The following is a 13,889-nucleotide window of genomic DNA, read 5'->3' as shown; positions in this document are numbered from 1 at the left end:
AAGTGTGACTATAGTGATGGATCGCTTTATTTTTAGGACATTGAAACTCTTTAGAAACAATCTCAGGAGTAATCATCTTCAGAATTATATTCACCCATATCCAGAATACCAGATAAATTCATCTGCTCTAAAAATACCTAATGACAGACTCAAATATCAAAGTCATGCTGTTTCTAATTATATGATATAAGTATATTGGAGTCAATCTTTCTAGCAGGAATCAAATAATTGGCTTCATATTAGATATCCATTAATTTCTTCAGATGTTGGAAGTGACAACTTACTAGAGTTTGGCTCTAGTGGTCTACTTCATTGTGTAAATTGCATCTTTAGAGCATGAAGTAGCACCACCCTGGCCCAGAGACCACAAGCAGGTGAATGATACCTTCTAGTGCATGAAATACTGTAATGATTTTCTACCTGAAGTGTGGGGTAGCTCTGAAGGTAGTAGCATGTGGAGCACGACTTGCTCTAATTAAATTCAGGTACACACAGATTGCCTTCCAGGGGCTGGGCAAGGCTCCATTTGAGATGTCAGGGGCAGGCTGGAGAAGTCTCTGAGGACCTAGGAGAAAGGTATCCACAGAGCGAGAATAAATGGCAGACTGTGATATGTACCATGTCAGAGGTGTGGGGAATCCCTCTGGGATCCCCGCAGAGGGGACCATTTCAGCGGCAGGACTTAAGAGAAAGGGCAGAGGGAAACATGGCCTTTGAGCTGGGTCTTGATGAATGAGAAGGATTTTGGGAAGAGGAAAAGGCAGAAGAAATGGGAGGAGAGGAGGAGGAGGAAGAGGAAGAGGGGCCTGCTGGTGGAAGGGTGTGGCTCCTGGGTGGTGCAGTGCACCGGGAGCTTGTGTCCTGGGGGAAGGTACTAAGATGTCTGGTGGCTTCACAGGCACCTTGAGACATTTGCTCTGGGTCCTGTGGGCCCATTGAGCCATCGTGGTTTTCTGCAAAGCCTGATCTGATGGAGAAACTCTATGACGTCTGCAGCTGCAGTTGACCCCAAGATGAATTCCAAAGTGAGAGAAGAAAAGGATGTTTTTGTTCACCGTTTATCTACGTTTTCAGTTATTTAGTTGCTAAGGCCCAGATTAGCTTTCCTCATTATTTCCGAGAGTGGTTTTTCAGGGTACATAATTTCTTAAATTCCTTTCCTCTCTCTCTTTCTTGATAAAATGCATTTTGCTGTCCATTAAGTTAGACTGCGTCCTCTTGGTTCATTATTGTTAAAAGGGGGCACCAATGGAATCCAAATGCTGTTTTATTAACTGCTAAACTCAGGATATGTATTGTAAAATATTGGACTTTTAAATGTCTTCAAGCTGAATAGAGGCAAGAATCGACCATTCAGCTCCATGCAGCTGCCTTTCTGACAAATTGAGAATACAGATGGCGCTTAGTGAGTGCTGAGCGCTGCAGGGCGGCTAGGCGTTGGAAAGCGGAGCACGTCTGGAGGGTTCCGGAAGCTCAGGTGTGATCTGAATGGTGTTTGACAAACGCCCACCAAGAGGGGACAGGTGTCCAGGTGGGTTGGGGCTTTTACCTGAAAACACTTGACATCCAGTTCTCTGCTACAGGCCTCCTTCCTTCCTGGCTTCCTCCTGCCCGGCCCCTTCTCATCCCACCACAGGGGAGCCCCAACCAGAGCCCAGCACGGAGGACCATGAGGTCCCTGCCCCGTCTCTGGGAGACTGCTTGGGGCTGGCTGTGCCCCTCAGCAGAAGGGTGCTGCTTTCTCGTCTCCATATGGCTGACTCTTTTTCCAGGTTCTGGTAACTTCTTACTTACCCACCTGCCTCTTCTAGGGTTTGAGGATGGTCAGGGCTCAGAATCCACCAGCTGCAGACCCCCTGTACCCACTGTCCTCAGTGACCACTTGTGGCTGTCCATGTTCCTCCCTCAGGCACCCACAGGCACCTGGTCCCCAGGACAGGTTGTTCCTCTAGATGTTCCCTCCTGTCCCCTATTTGGCTCAAACTTCTCTTTTGTCTGTGTTAGTCTCAGTTAGTCAAATGCCAAAATAATACAAGACACAGGATGGGCAATAAATTAATGCCTTCCGAAAATCTATTTGGAAACAAGTAGGCCTTAAACCATAAATAACCATGACATTTTCATTTCAACATCAGCCTTCAACTAACCTAACGGTGGACATGGTTCAGTGTGGCTTCATGCTGTAGCAGAGAGTAAGATTCATGGTCTGTAAAAGGTTCCAACATTTCCTCTCACATTGATCTTTCTACCTCTCCCCTTTTGAAAAGCACTACAATGAGCCGGGGTAGTCGAACCTGGCATTTCCCGAGCTCATTAGTGTTTCTAGGATGCTTTTACAAACTTCACCTCGGCGGATCCTTCCACTGGGCCTGGGCAGTAGGTGAGGTGTGGACGCGGCTCCACTTCACAGATGAGTGAGGGTAAGGCTCATTCTTACGAATAACAAGCCATAAAGTTGTTACCAAAGAAATGGAGTTTTCTGGGGGTAATCTCTGCTCCATCTGAGAAATTTATGGGAGAAAAAAGAATCTAGTTCACATTGCCGTTAGTTTGTTTTCCTCACGGGGACACCAGAAAAATACAGTGACATTAAATAAATAAATAAACAAGTAAAGGCACAGGTTTATTTATTTGTTTTTATTTCTCTGCAAGAATGTGTTCTCTAAATCAATGAAAACAAATTCAGCCTTCTACCTTCTCCACTCTCTGGACACTCAGGGGGCTTGAATGAGCAGCTGGCTGGGGCAGGGGTTGGCAAACTGGCCAACACTGACCCTGGCCACTGAGCTGGGGTGGGACAGGGCCTGGCGGCTGAGGGTGAGAGGGGAGCAAGTGGAGACCCCCAGCCCGTCGGTGCCGAGGAGGCCTTGCAGATTCTCTCCATGGATTGACTCAGCCACACTCCTCCTCCAGGGCTGGAGGAATGTGCTCCAAGAGGCTCTCAGATTTCCCCAGCAACAGCTCAAAACTTGACCCTTTCCTGGGAATTTGCAATGGGAAAACATACTCCCTTGGATGGATCTTAGTTTGCCTTATCAAGCAAGATTTAGGTGGGAAATCTTTATAATAGCACTGCTCCCTGTTGAGCAAGACTCAGCTTGATTCACTAAATGAGTTGCCCAAAGTAGCTGAGCTGTTTCCCTAGACAATAATGAGGAGGGCCGAGCCATGACCTTCCATGTTTCTGGAACATTATACCTTTGTCATCTGGTCCCACAAATGTGTCTGGAATGATCCAAACTTTTGATCAGGAGTCTGCAGTATTAAGTCAACAATGAATATTTATTGCTTTTCTCCAAAATAAAAGGATCACTGGGCTTTTCCTAAAAGACTGAAGACATTGGACTGATGGCTGTGTTTGCCCAAAGTAGTTGCATTTATTTTATTATGAAAAAAAGTGTCCATCCCCATCAAGCTAAGCCTATCAGAATCACACATTCAGAGTTGGTGCTTCCTGAGTCTTGGTATGCATGGGGTTGCATGATGAGAGAAAGGAAGGGCTTTCTTGGACTGACAAGTACGTAGTCTAAGCACATGTAGTCTGTCTTCAAAGGACTTTAAATATTAACTCATTTAATCCTCATGTCAATCATACAAATCATTATCGTTACCCCCACCCCCCCTCCAGTACTAGTGATGGAACCCAGAGCCTCAAGCATGCTAGGAGAGTACTGTGTACCAAGTCACACCCCACCCTTATAAATCATTGTTATCATCTCCAATTTACAGATAAAAAAGTTGAGACGCAGAGAGGTTAAATGCTTTGTCCAAACATCACAATGCCTTTAGATGAGGATGCTAAGATTCGAACAAATACCTCACTCCAAAATCTTGGACTCCCCAGTTGGGGAGGCTTATGAGAAAAAAAAATTGTGACAATTATTTCCCTTTCAAGCTCCTGCAAAACTTGTTATTGCACATATCACTGTGGTTATCTGCAGTTTTGCCTCTTCCCTGCCCCCCGACCCAGAGAGGATGTCTGGAGGGCAGAGTCTGTAAACCAGCCAGAGCCTGAGTGTGGCGCCCCCCCCCTGCCCCGCCTCTAACTAATACACACACCTGGACAAGTGAGGGTTCCAGGCAGCCTTGCCCACTCAGATATCCTGCAAGTTTGTCTTTCCTGCTTCCAAAGTTTCTGAAATGCTCTTCTCTGAATTGATGGCCTCTAGTGCCTGGGTGACAGTGAGGGTCAGGGCACACCGTGCTGTCCATCTGCAGGTTATTGTTAGGGTACTAAACGCCCTGCCTACTGCTCCCAGCCTCCCTCCTTGATAGCTCCAGGATTACAGGTCTTTCCCTTCACTTCCCTGTTGATTGTGGCTGCCTGTCACTTCTTTCTTATTATTGGCCTTGGAAACTGTCAGCTGTCCACACCCCCTAATTGTCTTTACCCGCCACATGTCCATCTTCTCTGAGAAGCTCCTGCCTCTGATTACTCAGGCCCTGTCAGTCCCCAAAGATTTACTGGCTTGTTCTTAGACATGAAGGAGTGATCTGTGGCCTTCTTTGCCCTTGGACTTGAGGGAGGTTGTTGGCTGTGAGCCTGGCCATGGACGGTCCTCTCCAGGGGGCCCCCTCAGGGAGATTTTGGAGAGGGTGACCGCCTGGTGGGGGCACTCTGCCTCTGCAACACAGTGCCTGCCTCCTGCCCCTTCTGGTCATGGTTGCATGGGTTGGAGCTGTCATGTGACTACTCTCGAGTCCCAGCTTCCTTCTCTGTGGAGTGGGAGTTAGTCACAGTGAGAATCCGGTATTTTACACACAGTGGAGTGGCCCTTAGTTGATGGAAAGGCCTCCGCAGGGTTGACAGTTGAAACATGAAGAAGCAGGTGTTCTCCATCTCCACCCAACCAGAGGTCATCGTGGGACGTCCACTGTGAAGTCCTCGCTCTTCCTTGGCCTTCTCAGCCCCAGCATCAAGGGGGTTCAGGGATGATGGTGACCCACTGGCTGCTAAAGGAATTGTTGAGTTGAGCAGAACTGAGCATGCCAGGGTGACACTGAGTGACAGATCCCTTGGTGCCATTCAGTGTGGTGCTTCTTGACCCCCGAGTGTAGAGTCGTACCACTGTCTTTTCACGCAGGTGATCAGCAACCCTTAGGGAATAGTCAAGCGTCTTTCCAGAGTGGGGAGGACTAGAATGTGACTGAGACCTTGGTCCTCTAGGAGTCACGAGGATTCCCACATGACTCCTTGGTTGTTCCTGGGATGCGTGTTCCTGAAGCCAGACTCTGAGAAATCAGAGAGCACCAGGGGTAGGAGCTGCTTGTCCAGCTAGAGTGGCTGATGTGAGACCTTGGCAGGAAGCAGCAGGGCCAAGGTCACGGAGTTCATGTGTTGGAGCTCAGTCGTCACATCCACATGGCACCGGGAGCTCCGGGAGGTAGCTAGGGTCAGATGAGGTCATGCCTTCGTGAAGGTGGCTTTACCAGGGAGGAGGAGAGACCTGAGCTGGTGCCCTGGCTCTATCTTGCCCTGTGGTGCCCTCTGCCATGTGGTGCTGCTGCTGCCAGAAGGCCCATCAGCTGCCCAGCAGATGCCTGCTCCCTGTCCTTTTGGACTTCTCAGCCTCCAGAACTGTGAGCCCTTAAAAAAACTCTTATTCTTTATAAATTTCCCAGTGTCAGGTATTTTGTTATAACAACAGAAAGTGGCCTCAGTCAGACAGTAATGTAGCATATGCAGGGTGTGACCAGATTCTCTGGAGTAGAGGCACTAGGATCCGAACCACTAGGAGTGGAGGATTCCAAGCATTCCAGGGGTCAAGATGCACATGCCAGCCTCAGGCCTCGGGAGCCAGAGGTCTCACACCTTTGGTGGCCTAAAGCTAAACCAGTGAGTCTATTTTTTTTTTAAAGAAAATGTTTCCATTTCTGATTAGAAAAACAATACTTATTCATTATAGAATAGCCATTGCATGCAGAAAGGTTATATTTTAATGCCCTGACCCAGTAAAGGTCATTGATTTGGGTGTATATTTTTCCCGCTGGGCTTATTTCCATTATCGAGATTGCCCCCTGTTTGGAATCAATACTCGATTTAAATCAACAGGTGCCTCAGGGCTGGCTGTCGTGGATGAAGTAGGGCAGAAGATGGCTCTGTCTGGTCCAGGGCAGGCCTGGAAGGCAGATCTATGTCAGCAACCAGGTCAAGCAGTACAGACAGAAGCCAGGGCCAGCCAGGCAGCAGGGGAGCTGGGCAGATCCCAACCAGGGGCTGCTTCAGTGGCCCACCCTTCGGCACACGTGGCCATCGGTGGTGGGGCTCGGCAAGGGTGATAGGCTGCCCAGGGTTCTCCTCATTGACGTGTGCATGGAATTGTGTCCCCACCTGTGACCACTGTGGCAGACACTTTGGTTTGGTTCCCATCAGAATAACGAGCAGGTCTGTTAGAGCATGCCCTCCAGGAGAAAAAGGTGTGCACCCCTCCTGGACTGTCATTTCTGACCAACCTGGTGAGCACGGCCCTCAGACAGGGGACTGAAGCTCTGAGAAGAGAAAACTCAGCAGGGACGGGAGAGTGGGGACCCAGGGACCCAGTAGACATGACAGAAGAGGGGTGGGCACTCTTCTTTACCTAGCACCTGCCAGATCCCACCGGATCCCACCAGATCCCACCAGAGCAGCTGCAGCCTCAAAAGGAGGTAGGAAGGGACCTGGGTGAAGGAGCTGGCAGCTGAGCTCGGATCTCGGGGCCTTGGAGACCGAGCAAGAGATTCCAATTCAAAGATGGCGACTCAAACCCTGGGGGTGCTGCACCCACATCCTCCTTGTGTCCAGGGGAGGATGGGTTCATGGCCCCTAGAGAGACTCAGAGTAATTCTCAATCAGACCTCAGGGCTCAGGTTTTGGATGTCATTTTGGGCTTGTCAAAGCGTTTTTTAAGATCTCGTTTTAAGAATACCTGGAGACAAGAGGGTGCTGTAGGTGTGGGGCTTGGGAGTCGTTCAGCCCTGGAGTCTGGTCCAGTGGGTGACTGTGCTATGGTGTACAGTGGCGGAGTTTCTGAGCCTGGGTTTCTTGTAATTTGGAAGGAATAATAGCACTGACCTCAATACGGCTCACCTAATCACTTACTCCGTGACAGGTGCTAAGCACTGAGCCCAGGGCCCGGCACCAAGTGAGAGCTCTGAGAGGTGCCTGACAAGTGTCCTCTGAGGCTCTCCGGGACTTGAGCTGAAGGAGCTCTTGCCGTCTGGGTGCTTCATGGGAGAATCCTGGGAAATTCCTGGGCACAGAATGGACTTGGTTTGTGTCAATATCCGTGGTGTCAGTCCCTGGAGCAGCGTCCTCACAAGCTTTGGAAAGAGCCTCCGGTGAGAAGGTGGCAGCGGGAGGTGCTTGCACCCCTTTCCCTGAACACTGCCGCCTGCCGCTGAGCTTGGATTAGCAAAGACCAGTATTTCTTCAGCGTCTCAGGCTGGGGCCTGGGAACACAGAGACCCTCGGGCCCTTCCTCCCTAATCAGTGGAGGAGGTCAGATCAGCGCTGTCCAGCCCAGGGCGGAGCACGAGTGCTGTGACAACCCAGGAGCCATGGCCTCCGCAGCTTCTGTGGCCAGGCATCGGCAGGGGAAGGTCAGGACCATCACCCTGGTCGGCCCCAGCCCCTGCCTCCTCCCAGCCAGGGCTGTTTAGCCAGGGCTTACCACCACGCTGTCCTTGGGTCCTCAGTCAACCTGGAGCTGGACCTGGGACCCTCCAGGGACTATTTGGAGCCTGGATTCCTGAAGAGTCTGGAGATCAGCACCTCCTGCCACCCAGGGAGGGGCTGAAGCAGGCAGCGGGTCTTGGGATGAGATCAGTACCCCCAGGTCTGATTTGCCTTTGAGGAGCATGGCTTCTCATCCTGGATACGGGGTGCTGTGTTTGCCCCCAGGCCTCCGTCCAGGGCCCTGGCAGCCGCTGGGTGGGGTCAGGGTGGGTGCCGCAGCTGCTCTCCACGCTGGCCTCTGTGCTCCCGTGGCTCACAGAGGGATTCACAGGCAGTGCAGCTGCTCCTCTCCTGCATCATCAGGAAGGCTGCAGAGTTCCGAGTCAGGTACAAATCACAGCCTTAGTAGCTTGTGCTGGGACCTCTGGGTTGAGGAAGTATTGTCTCATGAAGGGTTAGTTAGGAAAGGGGCATCCAAGCACTTCTTCTCTATTGATTGTAAAAAGACACTTATCTGTAAGGTGCTCTCCAAAACATCTGCAATTATCTGATACAGGAATATATATATATATAGTGGAAACCATGGTTTCACAGAATGGTGTTTACCTTTCACTAAATGCCACGCATTCTCATCCAATCTATTCTCTTCTCCTTCAAAAAAATATAGGTTGTAATTCATGTAATTGGCTTCATGATTCACAAATAGACCACAACCCACAATTTGAAAATCATTGCTGTAGAGCAGCCCTGCCCAACAAGATCACAATGCAAGCCGCAGAAAGTGAGCCACATCTGCAATTTTAAATATTCTGGTAGCCACACTAAGCAGGCAAAAATAAACAAGATAAGCTGTATTTTGATAATATATTTTGGGTTGACATGGAATCCACATAAAAATCACCAACGTCATATTTGCCTCTTTATCACGCTAAGTCATTGAAATCTGGCCTGTGTCCTCTACTCAGAGCACGGCCCAGCCACATCTCAAGGGCTCACCTGTCCCATGAGGCTGGTGGCCACGGGATGGAGAAGGCTGCTCTAGAGAACACTTCAGGAAGAATAGCCGAGAGTCCCCGCGTGTGTATGGGGTTTGGTAACCTGTTTTCTTGCTTTCTTTTTTGTTTTGAAGCTGTGTTTCCCAGGTACCTCTGCCTCTGCACCAAGAAACGCACTGCAGCTCGATCAACTGTGGGCTGGTATCTGGATTTAACAGAAATCCTAGCTTTTGTGTAGCTGTGAGGAATGTCAAGGGGAAGGGGAAGGACCACATCCTATCTCTGTGAATAAACCTCAAAACGTGTAAGTCGGTGAAGGCAACAAGTAATTTCAGACGACTGTGTGTCAACAGCGAACCAATGAGTGCATCTATGGGCTTCTTGAGGGGTTCTTTCCTCGGTGCTAGAAGCTAATTTGGCCAGGCCCTGTCCCTCATCACCATTCCTCTTCCTACATCAGAGGGGCACACCTGCCCTGCACACCTGTGCTGACCAGCCTCCCCTACTCTGGAGGAGACATGGCCGCGAGAACTGATGGGAACTAGTATGGCCAAGCGTCAAACCCACCAGGTTTATTATTGTTGGTGATGACAGGACTCGTAGCCGCCAACATTGACATCAGGCTAAGTTAAGATTAAAACTTGCTCACAAATACATCCTCTGATTGAATTTCCTAAGCAACGCTGAAAGTGGAAGTGATGATTATTTTCTGCATTTTACATGTGAGGAAACAGGCTCAAGGAGGTGAGGTAAATTGCTCAAGATTGTACATTTGTTCCATTCAACATGCAATTTTTGAGCATCGACCAGACCCAGTATTATAATCGGTCACCTAAGAGGGAACCGAGTTACAGCCATGGGTTGAATGTGAACTTAGATGCAAATCTTTTATGCTTGAATTTCAAGTTTTTCTTTCCTACTCCCCTGTTCTCATTTTATGTAAGTAGAAATGTTATCTACTTAGTTTATTCTACATCCTTGACTTGACTTGACCTTTCTATCATTTGTCCTCAATTACTTAAACAATTAATTGGATATACAGGGATAGAGTTCATTCTGTTTTCTATATTTATCAACTTCCCTTAAACTCATTTAGGACCTGAACAATCTGACAACTTTCCTTTGGATTTTAGTCATCTAGTCATATTTATATTGGTCTAAATAAAGCAGAAAGCTGAACCTAGGATCCAAGATTCTCATCTTTTAGAAATCCTCATTCTTCAATTTTTTTATAGCTAAAACCTCAGCAACATTTTTTTCATGGTATTCTAGAACATTCTTTGATGAGGGTTGTTAATAGAAGCAAAGAGAGAAAAAGTGTTTGAAGGGGGTTCCTTGTGTCGAATGAATAATTTAAGAATCTTGGAATTAAATAGAACTCTATGGATTTTTTTTTAACAGAAGAAATTTCAGAGCCCTTAACGTGCAAATGTGATTTGTGAATCATCAAGGTATAGATATAGATGTAAATATAGTTTTGGAATAGACATGTAGATGAAGATACAGATTTTATATATATATATATATATATATATATATATATATATATATATATAGAGAGAGAGAGAGAGAGAGAGAGAGAGAGAGAGAGAGATGCAGAGATTTTACATATATATACATATATGGGGGATGGGAGACATCAGCTCAGCGGTGAAAAGAGCAGATTCTATCTGGATTTTCTGCCTGGGTGAACCCTGGTCCCAGTAGTTGCATTTGGATGACTCTCTTGCTTCAGTTTCCTCACGTGAGCGTGATGATAGAATTGTACTTCCGATGGGCCCAAAGTCCATCATGGAATCAGAGAGTATACCGGGGTCCCTTACATCTTTTTAATTTAATCTGCTACTGATCCCACTCAGGAGCAGAACTGAGATTGGAATGAAGGGCTCCGATTCCTCCATCAGGCTCCTCCTCTTTCCATGCTGTCTGACACTTTTCCTCTACATCTGACGAGTACCATGGTTTTCATTGGAATCCTTCAAGATTTTCTATTTCCCAATTTCATTATTTTTAGATAAGATTGGTTTGTACCTACCAAATAGAAAAGAAGGCCTCATGAAATGTCATTACTTAGAGTAAAATTATTACTGTTATAATGGTCTCTTTCATATTTGTAGTAAAAAAAAATGTCATTTTGTTTGATAAGGAACGTTTCATTTTCATTTTATTCCAAGTGTTTTGAGTGTCTCTGAGGCCCAACAGAGGCATCCTTGGTTTGCATGGGTGAAAGGGGCTGGGGCGGGATTTGGCCTCAACACCTGCTTTTCCCCAGCAGAGCACCCATTCCAGGAATGGGGCCCTTCACCAGCCCCCGTGGCTGGGAGCAGCCTGCACAGGACATGATCATCCACATGACATTCAGCATTGACCCTTCTCCAAACTGCCATTTCACTTGGAGACTGTATCAAATGGGCCTTTAGGGAGGAATAAATAAATTGGTAGAAACATCAGAACCTGAACTTTTTCCTTGGAAGTTTTTCACATAAATTTGTTATTAAAATGTGTTTGGGTTCGTGTCTCAACTATGTGGTGCTGGGAAACAACAAACTTCTTCTCATATATTTATCTAACAAGAGACCCTGTGCCTAATAGAAGAAAAAATGGGCCCAAATCTTCACCATGTCGGCCTGGGATCTGACTTCCTTAACAAGACCCCTAAATCGCAAGAAGTAAAACCAAGAATCAATAAATGGGACGGATTCAAATTAAAAAGCTTCTTCTCAGCAAAGGAAACAATTAATAACATGAGGAGAGAGCCTAGAGATTGGGATAAAATCTTTACCACATCACCTCCAATAAAGCATTAATCTTTAGGATATAGAAAGAACTCAAGAAAACTTAACACCAAAAGAACAAATAACCCAACCAATAAATGGGCTCAGGAACTGACAGGCACTTCTCAGAAGAAGAAATAGAATTGATCAACACACATGTGAAAAGGTGTTCAACATCTCTAGGCATTAGAGAAATGCAAGTCAAAACTACTTTCATCTCCTGTCAGAATGGCAATCATCAAGCATACAGGCAACAATAAATGTTGGTGAGGATGTGGGGAAAAGGTACACTCATACATTGCTGGTGGGACTGCAAATTGGTGCAACCACTATGGAAAGAAGTAGGGAAATTCATCAGAAAACTTGGAATGGAACCACCATTTGACTCAGCTATCCAAGTTCTTGGTTTATATTCAAAGGATTTAAAATCAGCATACTATAGTGACACATCCATATCAATTTTATAGCAGCTCAATTCACAATAGCTAGACTATGGAATTGACCTAGGTGTCCCTCAATGGATGAATGGATAAAGAAGATGTGGTATACATACACAATGGAATATTACTCAGCTTTAAAGAAGAGTGAAATTATGGCATTTGCCAGTAAATGGTTGGAGTTGGAGAGTATCATGCTAAGCGAAATAAGCCAATCCCATAAAACCAAAGGCTGAATGTTTTCTTTATGTGGATGCTAATTCACAATAAGGTGGGGGGGCACTAGGGAAGAATAGAGTTACCTTAGATTAGGTAGAGGGAAGTGATGGGAGGGGAGGGGATGTGGGGATAGGAAAAATAGTAGAGTGAAACAGATGTTATTGCTGTATGTATACATGTGACTCTATGTCATATGTATATATATGCTGTATGTATATATGTGACTGCATGACCAATAAGATTCTGCAACATGTACACTCAGAAAAATGAGAAATTACATCCCATCTATGTATGATATATCAAAGTGCATAAGTGCATTCTACTGTCATGCATAACTAATGAAAACAAATAAAGAAATTTAAAAAAGAATGATTAAGTGCCTGCCCTGTGCAGAGAGCTATGAGTTTGGGCACACCCTCCCTTTCCTCTTCTCTTCCTTCTTGGGGGATTGAGCTAGCATCCACTTAGTGTTTTATGGTCTAGGAAGATCCAGAATAAAAATAATCTCAGTGGCCTGGGACCCTTCCTCCCAAGTGGCTGGGAATCTTCCTCTGGTGATGGGGTTTCTCTTGCAGTGGGGTCAGGCAGAGGAGGAGGAACCGATGCTTCCAGCACAATTAGAGATGTGTGGTGAGCATGGTGGTCACCTTCTGGTTCCTAAAGGCCAGAACCCAAAGCTGAGGACGACAAATGTCTTCCTCTGTGGGAGGTGATTATCCTGTAGGTGACTAGTGAGGACCTGCCAGGCCTCAGCTCTCCCTGAGGATCCACTTTCCTCTTGCTGGTGGCCCGTCCTCTCTCTCTGCAGGCTCCTGACAGAGGTGACAACACATAGGTCTTCTACCAAGTCTTGAGATACGGTTGCCCCAACTGCCAATCCAAGAAGGCCTCCTGAGTGAGCCTCCTCCTGCGGGGGTGGAGGTGGGACAGGTTTCTGACTGGGAGGTTAAAGCAGGAGTTGCCTGTCACAGGCGGAGAAGGCATTCCCAGAGCGGGTCTGGAAGGGGTCACCTAAGTGAGCAGCAACCCCAACCCTTGAGATGCACCTGACCCTGTGCACCCGACCCATCTGAGTCTGAGCCCATGAAAGCTGGCGGTCAGGGGAAGCCCAGAGACAGAGGCTGTGGCTGATCCCATTTTCTAGGCAAGAGCAGGAGCTGAGACACCTGTGGCTAGGGCAGAAGCAGGGAGTCCCACACCTGTGGAGGCACAGAGCAAGGCCTCGGCTCCTGGAGGAGAAGGCCAGAATCTGCCCGGTGGCCAAGGTCACCCTAAGGTGGGAGGGCAGGTCCCTGGAACTGCTGACCTGCCGCTCCCCCCTCAGCCTTCTCCCTACTTCTCTCCTTCCCCATCTCTTCCCTCTCTCCTTCTCCATCTCTTCTCCTCTCTCCTTCCCTGTCTCTTCCCTCTCTCCTTCTCCTGGCTCCTCTCATTTCCTTCTCTTCCTCCCCCAGTCTTTCCTTCCTTTCCCTCTTTCTCTCATTCCCCCCATCATCTCAGGATGCGTTCCTCTGACTGTTGGAGGTCACAGGTCCTCTGCTGCTCATGACCACAGCCCAGCTGGAGCCAACACTGCTGGACTCCACCCGATGTCCAGGGTCCTCTCCTCTCCTGTCACGTGGGGCCATATTGCATCCAGCTAAAGGTCGCTGTTTCCCAGCCTTTCGTGTGGGGTGATCAAGTTGGACCAAGGTAAATCAAGGTGGAGTGGGGAGCTCAGAAAGCTGCCCATGTGGTCTGGTAGCAGAGGATGGCACCCTGGGGCACGTTCCTTTTCCTCTTTCCTCTTCCTGTTGGCCAGGGTCCGGGC

This window comes from Spermophilus citellus (genome assembly GCF_964194105.1).
Source record: "Spermophilus citellus genome assembly, chromosome: 6".
In the NCBI taxonomy this organism is placed as follows: domain Eukaryota; kingdom Metazoa; phylum Chordata; class Mammalia; order Rodentia; family Sciuridae; genus Spermophilus; species Spermophilus citellus.
The sequence above is the reverse complement of the archived record's forward strand: the minus strand, read 5'-3'. Positions refer to the sequence as shown.